Source organism: Pezoporus wallicus, unplaced genomic scaffold (genome assembly GCF_028554395.1).
Source record: "Pezoporus wallicus isolate ANWC-B61680 ecotype Strahan unplaced genomic scaffold, APGP_CSIRO_Pwel_v1 contig_4191, whole genome shotgun sequence".
In the NCBI taxonomy this organism is placed as follows: Eukaryota; Metazoa; Chordata; class Aves; order Psittaciformes; family Psittacidae; genus Pezoporus; species Pezoporus wallicus.
In genome coordinates, this window is record NW_026641383.1 from 1,518,358 (window position 1) to 1,545,162 (window position 26,805).

A 26,805-nucleotide genomic window follows, 5' to 3' on the forward strand; every position below is an offset into this window, starting at 1 on the left:
TGAGAATATCTTTTAGGCATTTGGATGTATGGCTGGCTTTTTAGATTGCTCCCCTGCTAACTAATACGTTACTGGTTTGACACAATTGACAGCTGGCTGTGCTGGTGGCTAAAGAACTGCCTCTGGGGCTGTCTCAGAATGAGGTTAATGATGGCCTAGATGAGTTCCCTGCGTTTCCTATACATCATTTACCTGGAATTGTGCTCTCTGCTAGGCTCTTCGGTGATGACAAGGGATCTGACCAAGTGGCCATATGTACTAAATGCTGCAGCTATTCCACTGGGCCAAATTTGGGCTTATTTACTGTGGTTTGTTTTTGGTTTTTGGTTGTTGTTTTTTTTTTTTAAGTATCAAAATAATCTCTGCTCTGAAATGCACTGTTTTAATAAAGGGAATGACTGTCGAACATCCATTTTGAACTGGACTCATAGTTGTTAACTGAGCATCCCTTATCTCTCTCACGTTGTTACGATCCACAAAGGAGTGTTTGTACATCGCTGTGCTGTTGATTTTCTTACTTCCTCCCTACAGGACTTCTGAAGACCATGACTAATGATGAATTGTGAAGCTTCCATGTAGATCCCCCATCTGTAAGTGCCTCACACACGGAACTTTAATAGCTATTTTTCTTGTGAAACTTCACTTGTAGTCAGCTGTGCAAGGTGAAAGCAATCATAATATTGATGTGCAGGGCTGGTCTCAAACAGAGCCACAGGAAAATCATTGTTATATTTGGGAAGGGCAGCACTAAAGGGATTTTTTTTTTCTTCCCCTTAAAGCTTTTCCTTCTTTCTGAGATGGATGAAATAGTTAAGTCATTTAGAAAACAAATTCCCATCCTCCCTGATTTAAGATCTATTCCTGCAGTATGTATGCCGTGGGGGAGATGCTGTAGCGGTTTTATGAGGAGATAAAATATTGGCTTAATGATAATTTGGCAAAGTTTCAAGATATCTGAGGGGACTTCCTGGAAATTAAAAACAACTCAGATGTAAGAGAAAATTAAGCTGGTGACCCCGAGTACAAAAGGGGAAGAGCTCAGACATCCATTCTTCCTTGCTCCTTGCTTTAGTCTCTCTGTCTCTTTTCTTTTTTCCAATCCCATCTTGCTAATCACCTCCCCTTGGCCCCAGCTGCTCTCATTACAAGGTGGAAGACTAGTTTAAGGTAAATTTGCTATTGCTATAGCTGCACATGTATAATTTTCCAGGGATTTTATTTTTTGAGGGTGGCCAATCTTAACATGAAACTTTCCAAACATGTCTGTGATTGGGCTCATTGAGGCCAAACTCCCTTTCTGCTTGCAGTCTGAGGGCTGAGGAGGGATGCTTGGCTCTTCGGGGAAATTAAATTGTTCTCTATGCTTAAACCATTTGTACCATTTTTCTACAGGAAGATGTGTAAATATCTGGAGACATGTGCAGGATGCTCTAGAGACTATTTTAGTCTTTTGCAGCTACCTGTATGACTACATCTGAGCAGACTTCCCCATACTACTACCTCTTAAAATCCTGGGCTGATCCTTCTGCCTTCCTCAGATGATGCCCTTGTTTTTGTGATCTGTATGGTATACAGAAATACAGCATCAGGCCCACTAGACCTCTTGTAGCTTGAGAGTAATTCCTCCTTACCTACTGAGCTTTTGACCTGATTGCTGGGAAGAGTGGAAGGTGTCTTAATTACAGACAAGTTTCTTTGTTATTTCAGGAGGTTTTGACGTTTGAACATGTGGAGCCAGACACATCAACATTTCCTTTGATCACTACATGTTAGTCCAACAGTGGCAACATATGATTCCTGCACAGCAAACATACCATGAGAACTGGTTGTGCAGAGGCTGCACATCCCGTTTTAATCCCTGCATGATTTAGCCTTTCAGAAAATTGCCACTTTTTAAACTTCCATTAACACCTCCTTTATTTTCTTTTCCCCATATTTCTGGGAAAGTCTGGTTTGGAATGGAGCATATGAAAGAAAAGACTGTGAAAGCTGGGAAAGCAAGGGAAGGGACATCAGAAAGTGGAAATCAGAGTAGCATTTGGTGGTGGTGTTGAAATGTGTGTATGGGAAAAGCTTCCAACCTTTATAGCTATAGATCACTGTGGGTGTAATGGATGCCTGTGCCAGCTGGCAACCTGAAACAGTAGCTGCAAGGCCAGGTTGGATGGGGCTTGAACAACCTGGTCTAGTGGAAGGTGTCCCTGCCCATGGCAGGGGGTTGAAACTGGATGACCCTTAAGTCCCTTCTGACACAAACCATTTTATGATGTGTTTTAACTCTGAAATCCACTGTTGGACGGTCAAGTCATTTGCTGAGGTATGGAGAGGGCTCATGGACCATGCTGAGCTTAGAATGGTTTTAATTTTGTCTTGGGAAAGGCAACTGGTCCTAAGAAAAGCTCTGGAAATGCTGGTCCCTGCAGGTCAGAGCCATGTTGCTGTAATACATCAGCCTGGGGTCTGCTGCCATCATCTGTAAGTGCTGCAGATGTCAGCAGTTCAAGTGCTGATGGAGTCTAGCTTTTTAGAGCCATCATTCACAGCCTTGACCCTGGTCCCTGATAAAAGTCAGCATTGGCTTTCAGGTTTCTTTCATTTATTTATTTATTTTATTTGCATGCTAACCCATTAAAAGCAGAGGTCCAAGCCTTGCACTCTGACCTGTTGTTACTTGCCATTCCCATTCCTAGCCTCTTAGCTCATGTTGTGCCTGTCATCTGGCGTGCTCCAGAACCTCTTTTGGAAACTGCTGTAATTACCTCACAGAGCCCGTGGAGTTCATTTCTTGTCAAAGCTGAAGTTGTGAAATGTTTTTCTTCTTTTTAGATGCAAAGTAGAGACATTGATGTTTGAAACTTCTCTTCAGTCCTCCCCTTCTTCATTCTTCTTTCTTTGCCTTGGACACTTCCTCTTGTGGTGTGCCTTTCAAAACAGATAATTCCATTTTCAGCTGCATGCTCAGGGTATGCCTGCTACTCTGGTTTGAAGAACCAGTCACTGGGAAGAAGCTTAGAGATGTTGCCTGTTGCTTTGACCCTATGGCAAGATGCTTCTGAGTAGGATGCTCTGCATACACCATCTGTGTATGCTTCAAGACTCTTTGAGCTGTTTCTGGAGAGCAATGGTAGGATGTTAGTGAAAATTTTTGTTCTAAGCCCGTGAAAATGTAAAGGAAGAACCAGGAATTCTAGACTTGGGCAAGAAAGTCAAGATTTAATGGTGCATCACTGCACATATCCAAGTATTAGCTTTGTGCTTGCTAGCCACTGGGAGAGAGGTCAAGGACTAGATGTATCTACACTTTTCCACTCAGTTGTTGGCATCAAGAAGATCCATGCAGAGAATTTCCCCTACTAACTGCCCCTTTACTGTAGTTGGTTTAGGGAGAAATCCAGGTGGTGAGTCAGGTACTGAGACAAGCCACCTAACTTGGATTTTATCGTGTAGAATCATAGAATAGTTAGGGTTGTAAAGAACCTTAAGATCATCTAGTTCCAACCCCCCTGCCATGGGCAGGGCCTTACCGCAAGCCTGTCTCTGGGACTTTAACATCTCTGTAAAGCTTTGGGAGCTTTTTCTGCCTTTAAAATAAGCCTGCTCAGCCTCAAAAGAGACTTTAGTCTAGGTTCTGTCTTTGCATTGTCATGTTTGCAATTAATTAAAGAAGGGGTGAACTGAGGAAGAGGAGGAAACTCTAAAGACATGAGTGCAATTTCCAAGACTGATTGGCTGCCTGTTTGTCTGGGAACTGGCAAAGTCTATGAAATATTGGATAATCTCTAAAAATGTGTGTCAGCTACTTAACAGGATCTTGCTTGTGGGATTCAAGTAATTAGGATGTAAGTAATTAGTAATTAAGGAATTAAATAATATTGTGAGATTTCAAAAACTCTTTGGAGAGGCTGAATTAATGTTTCTCTGTGTATTTAGTTTGCTCCTGTTTTACAGCATGTAGGTCAAATATTACATGTGCCTCTTTAGACATGAACTTGGGGTGGGGGCAAAGGGCTTGTCCTGGGTGTGCTGAACGTATATCAGTACTGGGTGGTGAAATCTGTGTGGTCGTTTCATGTGATGTGCTTCCCCTTGCTACACCCAGTCTTTTTAAGCCTGTTCTCTCCTGTATTGGCAAGGGCAAAGCACGTGTGGATCCCTTTCCTGCCCTTCACCTTATATCGCTAAAGGACAAAATACTCAACTTCCTCAACGTGAGGAATCCAGTTGAGGTGTTGGGGAACCTCACATGCCTGGCAGTTTCTGAAACTTGACTTTGTGTTTGCATTGTTCCCTCCGAGTTGTGGGTGTCCAGGGAGCTGCTGTACTCATCCTGCTATGGATGTGAGAAGGCTGACCTGGAAAGATGAACAGAACATCCTTTCATCCTGAGAGGAACATTACAGACCTGAGCATCACCTCCTGAAGCTATTTAATTAAATGGGGAAGGCATATGACTGGATTGGGTCGTTAATTGCAGCACTGTAGAAATTCAAGGTAGCTGTCAGGGGTTTCATCAGAGAGCTGAGGACAGGGAAAAAAAAAGCTAGAAGAAGGAGGTAGTCTTTTTCTCACTAGACTCCCTATGAATTATATTCTTGACAGGAATGTGTATTGCAGATAGAGGCAGTATAGTTTTGTATCCAAAAAATGACACCAGGGACTTAAGATTTCAAAGAGTTTGGACGTTTATCTGTTGTAAATGTAATTGTATCTAGAAGTAAATAAGACTCTGCAATTTATAGGCACTTTAATCTTGCACTATTTATGGACATAGAATTGCTTAGAATAATGCTGCCTTATTTTATACTGATGGCATTGTATTTTTAACACTGTAGTAAGGGTTATTTCAGCTGTGAAGCTTTATCAGAGCCTGCATGTTTCTAGAGGGTTATAAACTGGCTCGAGATGTCTCTGAAGCAACATGAACTCTCGAGCTTGGAGGAGCGTAGTTAAAAATTTAAGATCCCATCAGTGTACCAAATATTTATGCTTATGGGTAAATATAGAGGACTCTTCCCAAAAGGAGGTGGGTGTGCTTATATGAATGTTCTGAACAGAGAGTTAAAATTAACAGCAGTTTATCTGACCATGCTGTTTGTTAGTGAGGAGAGGGAGTGTGCACACAGAACTGAACAGAAATACTTGTATGTTCAGAGAAAGTTACCACAGATAGACAAACCCCCCTTTTTCTTGCGGCCACTGGTCCATACACAGCACTGTTCTGTCTTGCAGGGCAAGGTGGATGTGGAATTGCCCATCTGGACAAATTCCTGGCAAGCTGTGAGGCTGCAGGAGAGCACCTGAAGGTGTAATATTTTAGTGGAAAGGATGGTTGCAATTTCTAGCACAGAAACAGGCCAGTAGAAGCTGTGTTAACACAAGACAGAGTGTACCTCCTTTCTAATTCTAATATGCTCGCTTTAATCAGCAGTGGCTTGACGTCTCCTGCTGAATAACACTGACAGAAGAGACTTGCAGAATCAGGGCCCAAGTTTCTTAGCTATTGTACCCTGGGACAAAAGGGACAAGTCAGGTCGCTTTAAAGTAAACAGGGGGGTTGGCAAGGGAGGTGAAATGGCGAAAATGTTTTGGATCTTCATCAACCCACAGAAATATCTCAGCTTGTGAGTCAGCAATAGAGATGTTTGTACCTAACTTTAGCCCTCTCATCCTTCCTGATGGGCTGGCACAACTGCATTTGGATGTACTATGGAGGCTTCTCTAAAATGTGTGGTTTGTACAAGTCCCTCAGATTTTTCTACCTACTTTCTCCTATTGCTGCCTCTGATGCCCTTAAAAAATAACCTTCCCAAACCAGCCATATATCTGTGTATATATATGTGTGTGTATATATATATATATAAAATATAAATATAAATATAAATACCAGCCCTCTGTCTGCAAAGACAATGTTCACACTCTGGTTTGCTGGTGCCTAGGCAGGTCAATTTATAATTGCCTGTAAGTGTCCTGCAAACAGGAGCGTTGTTCATCTGCTGCTCAGTGTCATTTGGAGATTCTTTTGAAGCATCGTAGAAAATCAAATAAATGACTTCAAATTTGATCCTTACTGGAAGAATGTCCATTGATCAGTGTAAGCGAGGAGCCAGCACATCCCTATCAGCAAGTAATAGCCTCTGGGAGGTAATTTTGAACCAAATAGGTGAACAAACCCTGTAAATGGTGATCAGTAAACAACCAAATTCCACTGTGCTTGAATGTCAACAAGGATACCATCAATTCTCCTGCTGTTCATTTCTACCATCTCTATTATTCTGCGTTGCGCTGTCCTTGCCTGAGATGGTGGTAGTTCATTGTGTCAGATATTGTTGCTTTTCAGTGAAAGTAAATAGATTTTTGATTTAGGATGATTTTTGTTTAGCGATGGAAGGGAGTGTTTTATTTTCTCCTTCCCATTAGTTACAGTTTGTTAAGATATTTGCATTTGAACAAGAACTTTCCCCTCTCTCTTCACCTCCTCCTGCCTGTTTGGGCAACGAGGTTGCATCCTTCTCATTTGAAATAGCTTTAAAATAAGAAAAAAGGCTTAAAGGCTAATAATCCCCCAAATTACAATTATCAGTATTTATCAAAGTTAAAACACAGTGTCATGCTGCATTGGATACAAAAGCATCCAGCTGAATATTCTATTAGACAGGTCCTGTGAAGTTAAAAAGAGGACCAGGCTGAGTTATCTCACCACGGGAGGAAAAAGGCATGCACAATCAGATATTTAACACTCCTTTGCAATTATGGGAATTTTTATTCTCTCCCTAGTAGGGAACATAGCATTTTACTGCAGTGTTTCAAGTTTGCCTCCAATGGTATCTGATAGAAGTGCTTTTATCCCCTGAAGATACAGTACAAAATACAAATCATCATTGGTTTTATCTCAGCTGGAGCTGCCTATTTTCTAAATGAGTTTACTCTGTGCTACTGCCCATCAGGCACATTTTTCATCCTTCATCCCCACTCTTTTACTATAGCTGGGTTTAAGTCCTTTCTTCTGTCCTTTGTTCCTTCAGCTCAGCGAAGTAAACAGCAGGATTGATCTTACACTGCATTTTGGTATTGTTCCAACTGCTCATCAATAGACATGGGCTGGGAATGCACTGACTGGAAAAGAAGGGCAAGATTGAAATTCACTTTTTGTTCTTTGTGCCTTTTAGTGTGCAGCGGAATGTCCCTAATCTGAAAGCTGCTACACTGACTGCCTATCAACATGCAAATTAATCATCAAGTGACGAGCCCCATATTCACTCTAAGTTAAAGTCTTGAAAGGTATCTGGAAAAAAAAAAGAAGTGGGGGAGAAGGTAAAAAGCCCTTTTAATGTTTTTACTTGTTTTCTTTTATTGTTTGTTAATGCAGTTGCTGGTAGCTGTTATGGGGAACAAACATCACCGGCTTTGCATTGTACCCATGTTCAGTGGTGAGCCTAATGCTTTGGAAGCGCCTAGGTGAGAGGGGAACCTTTTGGTATCCTTGTAAGCAAGACTTAGACTAAAGATTAACTGCAGTTAGCAGCAAAACGAAGGAGGCACTGTAAGCAACAGCAACATCATGACTGCAGATTATTTGTACCTGCTTTCCTGAGCAAAGGCATTAGAAATAAACTTACAGATGCCGAATGGGATCATTTCTCATATTTTTGAGCACACAGTGTTTCCACTTGTAACTTTTCCCTGGGGTCTTGAAGGATTATAATTGAATTTGGGCCTGTAGCAAGAATATACAGTGCTACTCTGTTTTAATATCCATTGACTTTTATATGGCAGTTTGATAAAATGTTTGAATGCAGGAAAAATGTATGTATTCTTTATGGAAGACTAAACAACTAGCAGAGGGTAACAGAGCTGCAGAAGAGCTGGCTTGCATGTATGGGAGCTTTTCTGGTGTGCTGATCTGGCTGTTGAAGAGCAGTATTTCAGATCAGGTTCCACTTTCCATCACTGGTGAACTCAGATGCCTGTAAATACATTGTACAAGAAATGGCACCAATCTGTGTACCTAATGAAGTACCTTAATTTGTTATCATAGTATTGACTTAATTTAGTCTTCCTGTTCTTACTAGCTCTGCAGGGCTTATTCTTCATCATTGCCCATGTGATGAGAGACCCTACCACAGAGCTGTATGTATTCTGAAATATTTAAGACTTTATTTATTTATCTGCCTTGCCCACTGTATGATCTGAATAACTACCTGCATCTTAGAAATAGAAAGGAGGAAGAAATAAGAAAGGATTGCATCCTGGTCTCACACCAGAGACCTACCCACATCCAAAGGTGCTCATAATTTTTGTGTTAGCTTTACATTTCTTTCAGCCATCTTGTTTTGCACCCAGGGGTAAAGTATCCTTTGCTATGTAGATAGGGTTGTAATTTTCATTCTTTCTTGGAGGCAAGAATGCTTCCTCCTTGTCTACCTCTGGAGGAATCTTTCAGAAAAGGGTAAAAAAAGAGAGAGAAAAGCAGAGTGTTTTATGCTGAGCTCAACCTCGGCTGTGAAGTACATGTACAGACCAAAGCCCCCTCAGTTTGGATGCTCTGCTTTGCACTGGGTGTCTGGGGTCATGGGGAGTCCCAGTAGAGAGAGGAAGGAGCAGTGTGGTGTGAGATGGATATAGGAGCCAGGGTGAGGAATTGAGGTCCCAGCCTGGACACTGGTGTGAATGAAGTTCTGTGCCTGTCTCTGCAAATAATCTGTTAATAGCTGGGGCTCTGCCTGCAGGCTCTGAGCTCACCTTTGGCTTCCCATTGTTGCTGGGCTTGCTGTAACCTTGCTGTAATTGGGCCGGGCAGTGGTCGGTGCAGGATAGATTTACACATGGGCAGCAGGAGAAGTGATACTGCCACTATTCTCATAACTCACCTGCTCTTGGCAGCCAATTCAAAGCCAGCTGGGAGGCTGTCTGCAGATGCTGGTGCTCTGCTGCTCAGCTCACTGCAGAGGCATCCTGAGGAGAGGATATCTGAGCATACCAAGGAGAGTCTCCCTGCATCTTTTGGGCCAAAAGCATTAATGCCTTTTGAGAATAAAGAAGAAATTTCTTCTTAAGACAAGAATAAGGGCTCCTGAAGCGTTCCCCTTGGAACAAATCCTAGTGTTTTAATTCAGAAAGCAGTAGCATGTTATGCTTTTGTTCATTTTAGGGCTTTTTCATTTTTGTCTGAAGTGAAGGGGAGCAGCCAACTTTCTCTGACCTACCACTGGCGACAACCAGCAAAGTTTGCACAGTGTCTGTTATAACCGGGTAGTGGCTCCATCCTCACTGTCACAGTGCTGTCCTTTGGCTGGGCTGCAGCTAAGCTGGGATCCCAGGCTTCTTGCCAGCTGTAAGCAGGCACATGGTCCATGGTCCAGTTACATGAACTCACACTGGAGGAGGTTGCCTTGTTCAAGGCTGGGTTGGATGGGGCTTTGAGCAACCTGGTCTAGTGGAAGGTGTCCCTACCCGTGGCAGGGGGTTATAATTAGATGATCCTTAAGGTCCCTTCCAATCCATACCATTCTGTGATTCTAACTCTTGTCCAGACGTTGGCTGTGTATGCAACATGTGGGCACAGAAGTCCCGGTACACCACAATTCACAAACAGCACACCACTGTGCTGCCCAGGGAGGCTGAAACCAAGTAAAACTTTTCTCACCTGAAGGACGCTTTGTATGCAAGATACGAGGATTTTGACTCTCAGCATGGAAGGGCACGGGGTTTGTTTGCAAACAGCCATCCCAGTTAATATCTGTACAGACACAAACACAGGCATGTGCTGATTTTCATCTTGGAGGGGTGATGGTGGTGATGCAGGGGAGGCTCTTATTGTAGCAGCACATCTGTAAACAGCTGATATGGTGGTAGGAGTGTGTAAACAGTAGCGCAACCACAGTCCAACAACTCCTTGTTGGAGTCAAACACTGCTTATAGGAATACTTATGGTTTGAAATGAACCTTAGCCAAGGCTCTGACTGGTGCTTCCCAGTGAGGGCAGTTGTCACAGGGAAATTGTCTTCTCCTTTTGAGAGAAAGCTTATTGAACCAGGTTGTCAGGATAACAGAGTGCTGACTGCTGACATTTCCATTAAAATTAGTGAGGTGTCCTTCCTTGCTTCCTGCTTTTGCTGCTGGCCTCGTATTTGTGCACTGTCTTCATCATGAGCACCATAGGGATAGGCAAATCAGTGCTGTGTATCAAGAAGGATGTCACATAAAGCCAGAAACCTTGTTAGGTCGTTGCCTCTGTGCTGCTTTGCTTTACTTTAAGCATTTACTGGGCTAGGAGAGAGGCTGGAATTGCTAAACACATCCCCAGATAAAACAGTGCTGGAAGAAATTAGCAGTAACTTTACTGTCTAGTGCTCTGATGTTTAAATGGAACAGTGGAGCTAGATGGCTTCTAGTACCTGGCCTCAGTGCACTGCCTCTAAGCCTGCCTGGATCTACAATTTCTGAAGCAACTACAGACATTTTTCACTTACTTGTGCGTGGTCCCTGTTCTGTGACCTCTGCATTTTGTGCATGCAAGTGGCATGAAGCTTCTTGGCTTCTCTCTGAGGTGCATTAACCCAGGAGAGCTCTCAGTATTGATCACTGCCGTCTATCCCTGAGGTCGTGTGGATGAAAACTGGTTGAAGAGGGCACTATGGGTCTGCAAGCAGGGGCAAAGCCCTGGCTCTGTGGCAGTAGGTGATACCCAGGACATCAAGCTTACCTTGTGAAAAGTCTTCTCCTCCTTGGTATGACTTCATGAGTGTGGCAATGCTACTTTTATGCAGCAAATAGTGACTACGAGTATCTCTCGTCATGTTCCCTTCTCCCTGCGGTCCATTATATGCTGAAGTAGCACCACTTACAGATGTGTGCATGCATATGCATACATGTACATACACTTGTAGGAATGAGTGTGTTTCCTGGCCTGGATAAGAGCTGAACTCATGCATGTTTGTATACAGGTCCTGTGATTTCTCTATTACAATTCCACAGGTAGACAGGAGCTTTCTTTCCTCTTATCTACAAGTGCTGCCCATCCTTTCCCAAGGGAGTTCAGTGGTGCTGGTTAGGGTGTAGCACCTCTGGATACAGGGTCAAGAAGGGAATCTTCCCCTATTGCTGGCCGGCTCAAGCTGGTCACATGCTGATTCAATAAGCTTTGATGTTCACCTTGATTAACTTCAGAGGTCAGTAACTTGGGGCTGTGAAGTTGCCTGGGGTGTCATGTGCTATTCTTCTACCTCATAGAAAACTTCATTTGACAGTTGGAGCGTTTCACTGATAACAGTACAACTGTCCCCAGTTAAACAGGGTGCTTTTACAAGAGAAGGGATTTTAAAAGCAATGTAGCAGTTTTTTCTTTGGATTTTAGGACGTGCCCACTCCTCAGGCGCGGTGTTCATGGCAGAGGTGGTATGTGAATGTCATGTTTCAGGAGGTGGGGTGCTAATGGATCCAACTGGTCTTTGAGAGATGTGTTGGAAGACCTTTCAGCAAGTGAAGATGATAACCCTGCTTAGACAGTGCAGGCAGGCAAGCCTGGTGTCTGAGGTTAGGTGTAATTGGGGGTTTTCCAACAGAACAGTGCGTCAGGTCAACCAGCCTGCTGACATCAGAAACATTGCTGCAGAGATGCAGATTCTGATGACCTTCCAAAGCTACGAGGGCTTTGAGGCCTCCTCAGTTGTCCTGCCTGGTTCCCAGCTTGGTCTTATGCCAGGGCCATTTGCAGAGCCCAGGGTGTTTGCTGAGCTGCCCTGGCAGCTTGGGCATCAGGCACGCAGTCTCTGGTTTTAACTGATGTTTTAAAAATGTGAGGGCTTTCTCTGTCCCTTTCTTTCTGTTTTTGTTTGTTTGTTTCTTAAATAAACTTTGTTCAGATCATGAGAAGCACTGGGAGAAATCTGTATCTTGTCCAGAAGTGGCAGCAAAATTGCTCCGACTGTTGGTGTGTCCCTAAGGAGTAGGAGCTCATGACTTAGGAAGAAAAATGCCATTGCCTCATTCTTAAACAGGCTTCGTCCTCTCACCCAAGAACTGTCCTAAGCGGTTTGTATGGCAGACAGATGGTCTGATAGTGCTTCTTAGTACTACTGTTGCTGGTCCCTGTGAAGAAGATGCCACCATTGTTCATGGGACTGTGGATGGTTTTTTCCTGACCCAGTTGTTCATTGCTTGCTTGGTTTTTGTTTCAGATGAAATTAGGGACAAAGTTTTCTCTCTAGCATCCATGTAAGAAGAAGTAGACTGATATTATTCAACATGAACTCAACCAAGCTCCAGTGTCTACTGCTTCCTTATTAGAGGTGGGGTGAGGGAATCCTACAGCTCAGCGTAAGTTAAAGCTGAAGGAATCTAGACAGAGCTCCTCTGACTGGTCTCTTCTGTATTAGTATGAAAACTCTGGTTATGTTTGACTTCTGCTCATGGAAGTTACTCCTGGAGAAGGCACAGATAGGCTCAACTCTGTCAGATATCATCTACTTAAAGGTCACTGTCTTTTGCAGCCTCTTGCCTTTTCTGGTCCTCTCAGGCTGCTGGTTGTGTCGGAGCTTTGCAGTGTGTCTGGGATGAGATTGTCACAAGCCCCAGCCCATCTTACCCATGTAAAGGTGAGGACCAAGCACTCAGCTACAGTGGTCTGCAGTGGTGAATTTAAAAAGCAGAAAAGAAATCTTTTGGCAAAACTAATTTTCTTCAAAAAGTGTCCATTACCCTTACCTCCCCCTCCTCGTTTTTATAATAGAATGCACGCAACAGTACGCATATTGACTTATGTTTTCAGTCAATATCAAGATTTATTGTCCCTTGAGTTAAATGAATCACAATATTGACCTCATTGTAAGCCAATACCTGCTTAATGTATTTTTTTTAAAGTATTTTGTATTCATTTTTAGTAATAGGGCCCATACAGTAGTCTATAATATTCATTTGTATTCCCCTTCTTGCTCTTTCCCCTTTTTTATTTCCTCGTCTGTCTTTGTTGATGGCTATCATAGCAGTAGGCACTGGATTCATTTAATGAATGAGAAATAAAGATGTCCAATAGCTGGTACATCTCCATTATAGAGACTGAATGAGTCATTTCCACAGTCAGCTCGCTTGCTGTAGCTTGGACTGGGGAAAGCAAGGTGCAGAGCTTCTAGCAGGCGCTGCAATAGAAACAATAGCCAAGTGTTGCTCATGTGTTTTCATGCCACTCTTTCTTTTTTTTTCTTTCTTTTTCTTTTCTTTCTGCATTTAAATTTTCCACAGGAGGGGAAAAACCCAGTATTTCTTTAATATTGAATTCCATTTATCTCCATAAATTGGTTATGGTATACGATCTAAAGGACTCAGCTGTTTTTAAAATAGGTTTATTCCTTTTCCTTTAAGATTATTTCAGATTATTTCCACACAGTATAGGCGAGTTATAAGAAGACTCATTTTGCAGACTTCAGTGAGAGCTGCGCATTTGCAGTGCATCGTTTCAGATGTGGAATGTTGAACAAAGAAATTAAATTTATATGTATCACCTAAATTATTTCAGATTCATGGTTCAGCAAAGAGTTCAGATCCTAATCAAATATGTAGTTTGCATGGGCACTACACCTTTTCTCAATAATAATATGGCAGTTCTATTTACAATGCTTGAGTAGATTTTGTAATAATGCTTTTACTGAAATTTACCTTTTGTTTTTTCTGCTGCAGTCTTGGCCACCCATTAGATGTGTGCACCCTTCGAGCAAAGATAACAATTACAAGTAACTTTTCTGTAGAGAAAGGGTGAGAGGGAGAAAAATCAGGGCTCCTGTAAAATATTCCTACCCCTCAGACCTTTCCAGTGACTACCAAAATACCTGCTGATGTATGGGCATCTAGATCTGTGTTGAAAGGAGCACTTTGGATATTGAGGTCATGAGAAATTACCTGAAAAGCTGCCTCACTAGAATCACACCAACTATTGCTCCATCAACATTCTCTGCCTCTACTGTAGCAAGAAGGAGAAAAACACCAACAGATGATATAGGAGAAAAGGAAGGAAAGAAGTGAGAGGAATAGCACAATTGGAGCTGAGCCTGGGGGAGGAAAGGTGGAAGAGCGTCTTTCTTTGAGCAGCTGCTCCTGGCTGAGGAGGGAGGAAGTCCTGAAGTACTTTTTGCTCTGGCCCATGCATCACTCTATTAACAGACTTTAGGATATTTTATTTTCAACACCAAAAGGACATGGAACTGTTGGAACAAGTCCAGAGGAGGCCACGAGGATGATCAGGGGACTGGAGCACCTCCTGTAGGAAGACAGGCTGAGAAAGTTGGGGCTGTTCAGCCTGGAGAAGAGAAGGCTGCGTGGAGACCTCATAGCAGCCTTCCAGTATCTGAAGGGAGCCGGAGAGGATGTTGGGGAGGGACTCTTCATTAGGGACTGTAGTGATAGGACAAGGGGTAATGGGTTTAAACTTAAACAGGGGAAGTTTAGATTGGATATAAGGAAGAAGTTCTTTACTGTAAGGGTGGTGAGGCACTGGAATGGGTTGCCCAGGGAAGTTGTGAATGCTCCATCCCCAGGGGTGTTCAAGACCAGGTTGGACAGAGTCTTGGGTGACATGGTTTAGTGTGAGGTGTCCCTGCCCATGGCAGGGGGTTTGGAGCTTGATGATCTTAAGGTCCTTTCCAGCCCTAACTATTCTATGATTTTATGATTCTATCATATTCTATAAGGTGATTCCCTACTGATGGGTGATGTCTGTTCACAGATGTGCCAAGAGGTAGGACAAGAGCAATGGACATAAACCAAAACACAAGAGCTCCACCAGACCATGAGGAAGAACTTTACTATGAGGGTGACTGAGCATTAGAATAGGTTGCCCAGGGAGGTTGTAGAGTCTCCTTCCCTAGAGATATCCAAGAGCTGCCTTGACACAGTCCTGAACAGCATGCTCTAGATGACCCTGCTTGAGCAGGGAGGTTGGACACCCATCAGTCCCTTCCAGCCTCAACCATCCTGTGAAGCAAGCCCAACTAAATCCATTCCATGGGCCCTGAAACAGACCCAGATCTTCACTCACTCTCCATATTCAGTACATGAGCCAAGGCTACCAGGATAGTGTTGGAAGCATCCTTAGGATGGGGATTATGAAAATGCATCACTGGAGCAGCCAGAGCAAGAACGTGTGTGTGTGTGTTGTGTGTGTGTGTGTGTGTATGCTTGAGTGAAGAGGAGATCTGAGGCTTTGAAAGAACTCCAGACAACATGAGAATTACTTTTCCTTGTTTTCCTGCACAGCCTTGTGCTGCATGGCTCTGTGCTGAGCCCTGAGGTCAAATCCTGATGTGTGGCTGTTGGTTTTTTTTAAAGACAAAAGAAAAATTCCTGCTTAAATGCCAATGCCACTTTGAAAGCAGCATTGTGCCTTATCTTGGTCCTTTCCTCTGGATTGGTTTACATTGTCCTAGTCAGTGATCTTCATCTGGTATTGCACACCTCCAAGCCTGCTTTGTGTCCCAGTGACGTTTGTTTGTTTGTTTAAAGGGCTCTGATTTTGCTTGTTGTTTGGAACGTGCTCTCTGTGTGTGCCTGTAGATCTGAAAAACCCCCAAAGTTGTTTCCTAATATAGGAGTTCCCTCCTTTTCCAGTCCTTGATGGAAGGAAAGGCAAACCCAGAGGGGTAAACATTCCTCCCCAAAGCAGTTTTTGTGTTTCTACTGGGCTTTTATGCCTTTAACTTTTCCTGGTTTTCTGTGGAGTTTATTCTGTCACTGAAGGTGCTGTAACACCAGTGCTTCTGGGGAGACTTGATGCTGAAAATAGGAGGCCAGGGAACACATGAAAAATTGCTCTTTGGAAGACTAACTTCTTCCTTGCTGAAAGTCTTGCCATCTCGCTATTTCAGTATCTCTTCCATTTGGAGAGCGCCAGATCCTTGAGCAGCTACATTCTTTGGCACACATTCTTATCAGAACCAAGTAATCCAGAAAGCAGCCAAAGGATGATGGTTTTCCTCTACGGTTCCTTCTGCTCTTCCTGAAATACGACTTCTCCATAGCTTCCTTTCTCCTCGGTTGAATGAATGAAGACTGCGAGAGGAAATAAGTACAAATGAGACATGAAGTTCCTCTGTTTGCTTCTAGTGTTTTCTTTTTTTTCGTGAAGGAAAACCCAAACTCGATGTTCCTGGAAAGAAGAAAATGGTATATAGGGCAAGTTACATAGGAAGAGAAGAAAAGTAGTTGCTTACATATGACTGTCCCACCTTACCAATTGGAAATGAGATGCCAGCCATGTCGGTTTTGTGGCTGAACCTCCTCGTTTCAGTGGTAGCAAGGAATTCTTCCTTTCCTCACAGTTAGCTTTAAATCTGCAAGGTGAAAATACACATGGAAATTTAGTTGTTGCTGGGTGGTTTTGTTTGTGTCTGTCTTTTTTTTTCCTTTCAAATTTCCCTCTGAATCCTGAAATTTCTCAGACTGTATTTTCAGGCAGCAGCTGAGCAGGGAAGGGTTTCCTTCAAGCAAAGCAAAAAAAACACCCCCAAAACCAAAATCAAGTGAGAAGCTCAAGTACTTCAAAGTGCAGAGCCTCTTGGTATTTAGAAACCTGTCCTGTTTCCTAAACCTTCCAGTCCCATATTGGTATGGACTCAATAACTAGGTATATTTTTGTGTCACTATAGGATGTTCACTCTGGTAGAGTCTAAGTGTAGGCACTACAAAAGGAAAGGCACAAGACTTGTCAGTCTGTGCACAGTTTTGCCTGTATGGGAGTTGGCCTACATTTCTCTAGTTACACTTGTCTCTCCTGTCTCATCTCTGCTGTGTATCCTGTGCCAAGGGATGGTGCGAGTACTTAGCACTGACAGCAGTTATGATCGTACCAGAAGGAGATGGGTGAGCCATCACTGGCAGCAAGATTGATGACTCAGCTGGATGAGCTCTTCTGTGCTGTCTGAGCCCCTTTCTGGTAACGTTCCCTCTTGATTTCTCGTGGGTCTTGTGTCCTTTGCAAGTTTTGCTTAAATCACTAATAACCCAGGGACTCAAGTAACCTTTGTAGAGGAACTCCCTCAATTCACGTGAATGGGTACATCTGGTATTGGTGTGGGTGAGTATATATTTCTACTAAGTTTAGACATGTTTAAAGCCATAGGTGGCTTGGGCCTGGCTCATCAGGACAGTCCAGTTAAGCACTTTATTAACAGTTGCTTTATTTGCATGGCTGCATCCCACCTTGCCCAGGGAACTGAAATGTTTGGCTGCTGCAAGATCTGAGATCCTAGGTGGCAGAGAGCGAGATGTGATCGTGCTAGCAGAGAGGCTGTGAAGAAGCACACCGGGAGGGGCATAGAGAACTTGGATCATGTATCCTACAGCAAAGAGAGTAGAGATCTCCATTAGTTATGCATCAATTCATACAAAAATGCAGTTAAGCACCAAAAAGAGGCAAAATGCTGAGAGAAAATTGGAGAGTTTTCTGTCCAGAGGTGCATCTTTGAAAAATCCCTGGCTTGAACAGACTTTGATCTCATTGATCAGATGTTAGCATCGGGTAATTAAATGATGAAATAGAAAGGGCAAGTCCAATAAAAACTCCTTTTTTGTTAATGATGATGAACTTAACTTTCTCAGTGGCTGTTTTCAGGGAGAAGAATTACATTTGGTATTGGTCAATAGTGCATTTGCTTATTAATAGAATGAATGATTTAAAATCAAGTAAATGACCCCTCAGATGTTTCTCAGTAGGCATGGAAATGCTTATAGTTCTAATATGGTGCTTTTTTTCTTTTTAAAAGTAACTTTCTCCAACTTTGTAATGTTTCCAGTCATGGTTCCTGGCAATTGTTGTTTAACTGGGAGAAAGGAGTTAAGGGGGTCACAGCCCCATTGCCCTTATTCATTGCCTGCTTGATTTGGCACAGAATGTCCCTTTCTTCTTGTACCATGCCACTATCCCTGTACTGGGGAAAGAAAAACAATTTTGAATCTCAGGGTTTGTAAAGAAGAAGCAAATAGGAGGCAGAAATAAGCAAAACCGTAAGTTCTTCTAGGTGTGGGGTTCAGAGGAAGAAATATTCGTGTGGCTTCTGGAGATGCTGAACTGAAGTGAGTTTAAAAGGGTAAATACCCATCACCCATGGACTGAGATAAGCTTTAGGGAGTTAATGTTGCAGCTGATGGCAAGCTGAGAGCACAGGGCTGAGAGGGGACGGGGCCCAAGGTGTTGGGCAGTGGTGTAAAAGCATACAATGGTCTTTGCAATTTTGAGACCGTTTAAATTCCTTTGTTACTGTGTAGGTACTGCTTGAGGCAGTGCTGTATCATCACTGTTTCACTGGTGGTGGGAGGCTTGCTAGAAACCCATGCTCAAAAAGCATTTAGGAGTGTCCTGTGCCAGTGGAGATAGGAGTGCAAAGCACTAGAAGTCATACAGGGAAGTTAAGTGGAAAGCTTTTTAGGTGGAGGTCATAAGAGGAACAGACCTCTGACACAAGGTGGTGTGATTCTGTTAAAGGAGATAGTGCCATGAGAGCTATGTCATACCAAAAAGCGTGATTCACTCCTTTGCATCCCCTGGTCATGCCCTGGTTCTCTTTGGTATCTCTGCTCTGACCCTTGGAAGCCCCAGGGTGGGCTTTCGGCTCCTGCGGAACACGACCCTTTCAGCAGGCACTGTGGAAAGAGTTAAGGATGCAAGTTGAGCCTGAAGCTCAGTTTCCTGGTGTATGCTGGTTGTTGCCAAAATCTTAATGTCGTTTTAATGCATTTTTGTGTGCGTGAATCCATTTTCCAGAGCTGCCGATTGCACACACTACCCCTTTTTATGTGACTAAAAGCCAGCTGTAGTATCCTTGAAGAATCAAATGCTCTCATAGTTCTGGAAATTGCTCTGGGTGTGCATGTGTGTTTATTTGTGCGTCAGCTCTTTTAATCTTTCGACTGAAACCCTAATATACTGTAACTGGGACGTTTTCAAAAAAGAGAACACTTCAAAACAATTCTAAATATAAATGAAATCCATTTCCAAATGGCTTGTTAAAGAGAAAAAAAATGCAGATGGTTTATATTTATTATATCATTTTTTTGTTTTATCACCTTGCAAAATTTTACAGCATAGAATCTTATTTAATGCGGGGGCATTTTAAGCAGCAATATTAGACAGCTGGATGTGCGTCATACCAAGAGGTTTTTACAGGATATTAAAATGGGTTCTGATGTAACCTGGTGTTTTGAGAAGCACAGATTAGGCATTTTCCAGGTTTGTAATTTTTTTTTTTGGTTAAAAGGTGCTTTTTTATCTTCACCACCACCCCACCCCCTGCCCCCCCCAGCCTTTTAGTGTTTGATTCCAATTGTTCTCAAGGTGTAAGGAAATTCGGGCCAGACAATTGAGCAACTGCTCTCTGAGAATACATGAATAACAGAGCATGGCCCAGATATTATCTTGGCTGAAATTAGGTATAATTAAACTCTATAGCAAATTATATACATAGTTAAAATAAATAACAAAGCACAATGTTCATATTCTGGTGATTAATTTCCACCCCCCCCCATTCTGTTTGCCTTTACAGTTTTTCCATTGCAATCAACATGAGAACACGCCGGGTAGCAGCAGCTGAGTAAGTGCCAACCTGGCTTCTATTTTTTTATCCCTCAGCCTCCAACAGGCACGGGCAGGTTTAATGTTAACCTAACTCAGCTACAGCTCCTCTGCTGGTTCTCACACCCTCCAGGTCAGAGCTAAATCCCCTATTAATTAAACAGAAATTATATCCGAAATAAATCACTTGGCACAAGAAACCCACTGTGGAATTTCTTGAAAGATGTTTGCAATAATTAAACATTCTGTGACTGGTGACATTTTAAATAACTCTTAAAATAGCAGCCTGTGTTGATATTTAAAATAGACTCTTCAGTGGAAAGGCAGTGATCCCATTGAGCAAATAATATAAACCACGTCATTGTACAAAAAGGGGGAAAAAGAAAGTCATTCAACAGCAGCAAAAAACCTCTGCTCCTGGGTACTTTCATATGGTAAGACAGTGCTTTGAAGGTAGAAGTTCGGGGGTAATTCTGCAGATGCTTGTGGAGGAACAGCTGATGAACTTGCAATAGCTGCAGACTGTCCTGGGCTGTTGAGAGGGTGTGAGGTGGTCTCATTGCAATGATCACAGGCGCGGGTGTAGGAACAGGAGTGGTCATGACTTTTGGCTGGTCTTCTAGGGTTTTAGTGTCTGTCATTTTCCCTCTTCCGCACTGCACCTTTCCTCCCAACCCTGCAATTTCAAGGGAATTCTGCACAGTCAAGAGGAAGCCAGAGTATTTCATCAGTGTCCCCAGGCAAGGAGCCACTTGGGCTGATGGGAGCTCGCAGCGGCATTGCCACATGCTTGCACGGGCTTGTCTCATCCTGTGCCTGCTGGCTTTGTAACATATACAAACAATAAAGAATATGCCATCACCAAAACCCCCCTAAACTATCCCCCCAAAGCCCCATGCTTCCCTTCTCCCAGAGTAATCAAAGAATGGTTCGGGTTGGAAAGGACCTTAAGGTCATCTACTTACAGCCCCACCTCACACTAAACAAGTTTGTTCAAAGCCCCATCCAACCTAGCTTTGAACACTGCCAGGGATGGAGAATCCACAGTTTCCTTGGGCAACCTGTGCCAGGGCCTCACCACCCTCACAATAAAGAACTTCTTTATATCCAAGCTAAATCTCCCCTGTTTAAGCCCATTACGCCTTGTCCTGTCACTAGAGACCCTGATGAAGAGTTCCTCTCTGGCCCCCTTCAGATACTGGAAAGCTGCTATGAGGTCTCCACGCAGCCTTCCCTTCTCCAGGCTGAACAGCCCCAACTTTCTTAGCCTGTCTTCATACGGAGGTGCTGTAGCCCCCTGATCACCCTTGTGGCCTCCTCTGAACTTGTTCCAACAGTTCCATGTCCTTCTTATGTTGCAGAAACCAGAACTATATGCAGTAATAAATATTTAGTCTTGCCCACATGGAGGAGGAAAGGATGTGGGGGAATGGTGGAGTAGGAGGAAAAGAAGCAATCTTGTAAGCGATGGGTGGTCTTTTTGGCCAAGTGGGAACACCTCAGTGCCTTTGGCAGGCTGAAGAGCAGGAGAGACTTGTGCCAGCCAAGTTGGGGATCAGTGTAGGTGAACTGGTTTTTGAACTTCTTCTTGTGACCCTGTTAACACTGATGGCCACAGCTGCCCTAGGAAGGCATTTCTGCTGGGAGTTTGCCCAGAGCTGAGCAGATGTAGGGACCCCTCTGACCTGTTCTTCCCCTGCCCTGGTTGTGTGGGAGCTCTTGCACTGTTGGAGTGGGCAGGAGTGTCTTGAGGTAAGGTGAGAAACCAGGTTGGGGATGATGATCATCTTCGTGCAGGAGGTACAGTTGTCTCAGTACTTTTATGCTTCCATCAAAGCTCTAATGGATGATGGAAGTGGGCTGTATCTGTACAGTGACTGAAGGCTATTGCCTACTGTAGCTGTGATCCCATTTCTCCATGCTGTCTTGTGTCTGGCCCCTTTGCCAAGCAAAATGGCGCTGTTGCATGGTCACTTAGCTGCCCATTGCTCCCCATCTAGGTGGACCATGTCCCTCACTGGCAATCTCTGCTTTACAAGGACCCTGTGTGCAGCCTAGCCCGCTATTGACCTGGCTACTCAAGGAAAAGTCAGGAAATCCAGTGTGTCTTGGGTTAGTCTGTTTTTTTTAAGCTGCATTTTACATTCCACCTGGATTTTATAGCAGGCAATTTCAGCGAGAGGCACAGGGAACCAGGAGACTTGGCGTGTCTTTACTTGAGGAAAAACTGTCTTTCACACTGCTTCACAAGTCTGCTGGCTCCATGTCTGGAGTTTCCTTGCTTTTTTCAGGATCTTCGCTCCTGGCCGCTCACACGGAGTGCAGCAGAGGAGGGTGCAGGGCCAAGCAACATGGGCAACGTGGTGTTCTCTTGGAACGGTGGGGTGGCAGCTCAGATGAGTGGCTCATACCTATGGGTTGGATTTATATGCGTTTGGGAAACCACAACTATTTGACTTCTACCAGACTCTGGGCTTTGCCAGGCTAATCCCATTTTAACGCTTGAAGTCTTAGTTTCTAAGATTGGGGCAGATCCTTCTGCAGGAAGAAGAGGAGTAAGCAAGTACAGCTGTCTACAGGAACTAAGAAGATAAAATGCAATGAAGTGCTGACCTAGACTGGTCTAATGACCAAACTGTAGTCAGGGGACATGGGCTATGAACCTGATACTGGACTGCGGGCATACTTGGACAGGTAAAATACCTTACTTCCTCTCTATGTCAGTGAATGTGTTCTCCTCCTGGCTTAAGGCCTGAAGGTCTGGCAGCTGATGGCTAGTGACTGAGTCTACAATGAATGTAATCCCAGAGAGCTGCATCCATTGCTCTGAGCCACCAGGACTTGATTCCTGGTCATCGGCAGTGTGCTGGAGGGAAGGGCTGGGAGGATTACCGGGCTGCAGCTCTGCCATCCAAGCTGGATCTCAGCCCCGCTGCCCTGCCTGCCAGGGGAGGTAGGCTGAGGACACAGCCTCCTGCTCCCATCAAGGTGATTTCTTGCTGGCCTTTTAATTATTGGTGTTGGCGGATGTAAATTACTGCTTGTCCCGGTTTCTTAATGCTTTTTTGTTGGGGTTTAGAGCTGTAACCTGAGTGACAGTGTGGTGCTTTATTAGTTTTTATAATTAATTATTCCGTAAGGATTGATGAGGTTGCACTGCGAGCGCTATCGGCTATGTGTAGTCGTGTCCCCCACACCACCGCCACTCCGTGGGCAGCGGGGCCGGGGCTCGAACCCGTGTGCTTCCCACCCGGCGAGCTGCGTCGGGTGGCCAGCAGAGGGCGCCGAGCCCCCAGGCACGGCGGGGCCGGGCCGGGCTGTGGCGGGTACGGCCGGGCCGCGGGGTCCGAGCCTTCGGAGGGGGCCACAGCGGGGCGGCGGGCCGGCCTTGCCCCACCGCCGTGAGGCCCAGCCGGGGACACCATCCCTCCCCTGTCCCCTTCCTCAGCGGAGTGCCACAGAGAAGCGGAGGGGAAAACCCACATAAATTCCGTATTGTAACCAGACCGACCCGTCTTCGCCCCGCTGTGAGGACCGCTGGGCTTCGCGGCTGCAGGGCTGGCGGCGTGTAAACCCGACCCTGGCTGCCGTTAAAATACAAGAGCACGCAGTAAGCACTCAGCGATTATATATATTTGTTGGACCAGGTTTTTGGCACGTCGGGGCGCTTTAAACTTGAGCGGATTCATGTACAAATCAATTCGGAATTGGGAAACCATCACTTCCCTTATGTATACGTCTCTCCTGCGTTACCAGTTTTCCAGCTTGGAAGGCTGGCAGGCAGACGGCTTCAGAGGCAGCTGCCAATGCTGATTCATGACCCAACCCACAAAGGATATTAATATGGTACCGTAAGAACATTTTCCTCTCAAAGACAATGAATGTGTAATTTCTGTGATGCAAGTGGAGGTCAGTCTGATGCTGCTCTCTTGCCAGTAAGTTATACAATAAGTTTATAAGCATACTTGTTGGACAGAGCCAAAAAACTTAGGATCCATTTCCAAGCCAGGTTTTTACCCCATTTGGTTTACTGCGAGCCCGTGGGTTTTGGCCAGCTACAGTCATACTATAAATTAATTTTATTCTGCAACTTTAGAAGGCACTGTAAGGTTTTAAGAATATTTTTTCCAGTTGTCACGTTTCTAAGTATGCTCTTTTTTCGCCATCTCCAGTGCCAAAAAGCACAGCTTAGGAATGTAGTAGGAACATAGGAATTGCCACAACAGTCCATCTTGTCAGTCTCCTGTCTCCATCGGCTGCTGGTGCCAGATGCAAATTCTTGAAGTAACTACGTAAAAGAAGTTCTCCTACCAAAAAAAAAGAGTACTGAGGCGTGGCAGGAGAGAAGGAAAACCAGAGTGGCTGGGAAGGAGAGACTGGGCAAAAAGCCTTTTAATTTGTTGTATTTATTTATTCCAGCTACTTACAGATTTGTTTTATTAGAACTTAAGGCTGATTTTAATTTTCTTTCTCTTGCTGAGTAGGCCCTCAACTGTGCTGCATACCGGAAGCAGCAAAAACAGAGAAGGGAGCTTCTCACTTTCTGTTTCAGGAGGGGATGCAAAAGGGCATTAAAAGGTGAAAATGATTTGCCAAAGATCTTGGGAAGATTGCAGCAGATCATTTAGCAGAGGCAAACAGTGAGGATGCCGTGGAGCGCAGTGTCGGAAAGCAGTATGTGCTGAATATCCTTACAGCAAGTTCATCTAGCTTGTCTAATGGCTAGTTATTGTTTGAAATGCTTGCATGAAAGCACGGCACTGTGTGAGCGCTAGGAAATTCAGTGGTACAAGGGAGTTATTTAGCTTATGCCCTTGAGATTAATCACAGGCTGGGTAACTTAACTCCGGAGTGTGATATCTTTCTGCTGTAATGTGACTTGCTCAGGCAACAGCTGAGCTGCCAAGGGCTGGGCAGTTATCAAAAATCACGATGTCAAACGTTTGGATGTCAAACTATTTGGACGTCGAGTGGAATCCCCAGTTCATGACACGCAGCTTTGCAGGCGGCCGAGCAGCAGTACCCCCTCGCTGCACTGCTTAATCCGCTGGAAAGCTGCATTCGTTATCGCCCTTGGGAGCCTGTCTTGGTTCAGTGACAACGAGGCACAACAGGGAGAAAGCTGGAGCAGGTACAGATCTCGGGGGCACCCCTGCAAGTTGTGAACGTTGCCACTGATGTCTGCGGAATCATTTTCCATGCTGCAAATTAGAGTGAAATATACTCCAGGTGTTCGGTGTTCAGGACTGTGATCTGGTGTTTTAGTAGGTTCATTAGCTGGCCGAAGGGGACTCACACTAGCTGCCTTTCCCAATGCTTTCGTGTGCAGGAAGCTTACTGGAGAGTTAAGAGGAGCATAGTCAGTGTAAAAGCATACAGAAAATGCAGTGGATTAGAAGAGGCTTGTGTATAGAAGTTACTAACCCTATGATGGATCATATTCATAAAGAATTGTAGGGATCAACGTATTCCTCGCTGAAGAATCTTTCCATCCCTCCCGATAAGTGTATTGGATGAAGGCCATCATTAATTCAAATGAATGTCTTGCATGTATGTCTGAAGCTTATCCAACACGGACCTCGTTCACTGACAATGAAAATAAATGCTTTATTCTTGTTTATTGCTGCTCTCTGTGGCATGGGCCACCTGCATACATGGGGAGATTTTTTCCATACACAGGTCTCCCCAAAATGTCTCCCTAAACGATCGAGGGGAGAGGAAAAAGAAAGACATTTCACATACATAAAATATGTAATTAAAATGATGAATTATTGTAAGATAGAATATTAGCCTTTTGACATTTTAATCTGAGCAGGAGAGAGTGAGAGAGTGCATTCGGAGCCGCTCAATTAAATTTAGAATTTTTTCCCCTCCATTGTTATGAATAAATAGAAAGATTCTGTAGCAGTCTGCGGAATTATTAATTGCAAGTACTGTAGAAGGTGCATGCACCGTATCATGAAATGGAGTATCATTGTTAGTGACTATATTTCTTGGTAATTAAGGCCCAGACTAATGATGCAAGTTTTCTTCAGCATGATTTTCATCTGATTATGAGGCTGCTTCATTAAGAGCACTCAGACTAACGAGCTGTAGCTGTAATAAAGTAATTTTCTGTCTTGTGCTCTGATTGATAAAGAGTTTCTATAGCTAAAAGGAATTGAAAATATAATTATAATTAGAAATGGTTGAATAAAGTTATTACAGGATTGCTGAAGGGTAGTGCAATTGACACCATAATGTTTTTTGGAAGTGTGCATCTTAAAATTGGACTTTATAAAAGGAAGGGAATGGGGGGGGGGGGCACAACCCGCCACCCCAAACCCTCTGTGCTAATAAATGGGCAGAATGTTGTTGCTTCCATAAAATGAACTGTTAGATTAAAGTAAAATGAGGTTTTCCACATTGTTCAGAACAAGAAAAACATATGCAAGAAGAATGCTGTTGCCTTTCTTCCCAGCATTCCTCTTAAGTGAAGTAAAGCTTATGAAAGTGCTTTTTACTCCATTTATAAAAATTTTCATGCTGCCATATGTTGCAAAAAAGATCTTTTTGATTAAGCTGATGTGTTTTGAAGCACACACTATAATTTTGGAGTTTTCCTTTAAAAATGTGCAAAGAGTTACGCGAGTCTTTTCTATATATTTGCATACGCTAGCTAGTGGTCTTTAAATACAGTTTAAGAACAGAGAGGTTTTCCTTTCTCTTTCTTTCTGTCTTTTTATAATCTCCTTGCGTTGGCCAATATCAAAATATAAGTGGGTCACATACAAGGGCTCTCTTTTTTTTCTCAAGGGGAAGCAAATCAACTTTTTATCCCAGAAACCTTATTCTTTTTTATGATGTTCATATTCTAAACAGTGCAAACTCTGTTAGAGCAATCCTTTGTGCGGGTGTCATAGGATATATATGCTGTATTGATATAAAAATCTATAATAAGGGTTTTATTTAGAATTAGCTGATGCACTTTAGTACTCAGAAGTTGTTTGACTTATTTAATTTGGAGGCTTTTCGTATTGCTGCATCTCCCTCTTTGGAAGTCATGCATATATTTTAAAGCTACAGTTATGCACATTTGGTTATGTAAATCTGTCCTATGCAGACTCAAAGGAACTTTATTGTATTGGATTGAGCCAAACAGTAGATCATCTAGATGTATATTTATGCTAATTAACTTAAAGCCAGCATTTTGCATTGATTGCTCAGTCATAATGCTTTTTTTGGGAGATTTTTAGAATTTTTGAAAATCATTC

At 43.6% G+C, this 26,805-nt stretch overlaps 1 long non-coding RNA gene across 1 annotated transcript; it reads left to right on the plus strand.

The window, feature by feature from the left end:
* Positions 1–528: 528 nt before the first annotated feature.
* On the plus strand, positions 529–7,491 carry LOC130606848 (uncharacterized). The gene is made up of 3 exons (XR_008974085.1): positions 529–590; positions 7,167–7,278; positions 7,367–7,491. It is a non-coding gene; the product is annotated as an uncharacterized LOC130606848 (long non-coding RNA).
* The last annotated feature ends 19,314 nt before the right edge of the window (positions 7,492–26,805 follow it).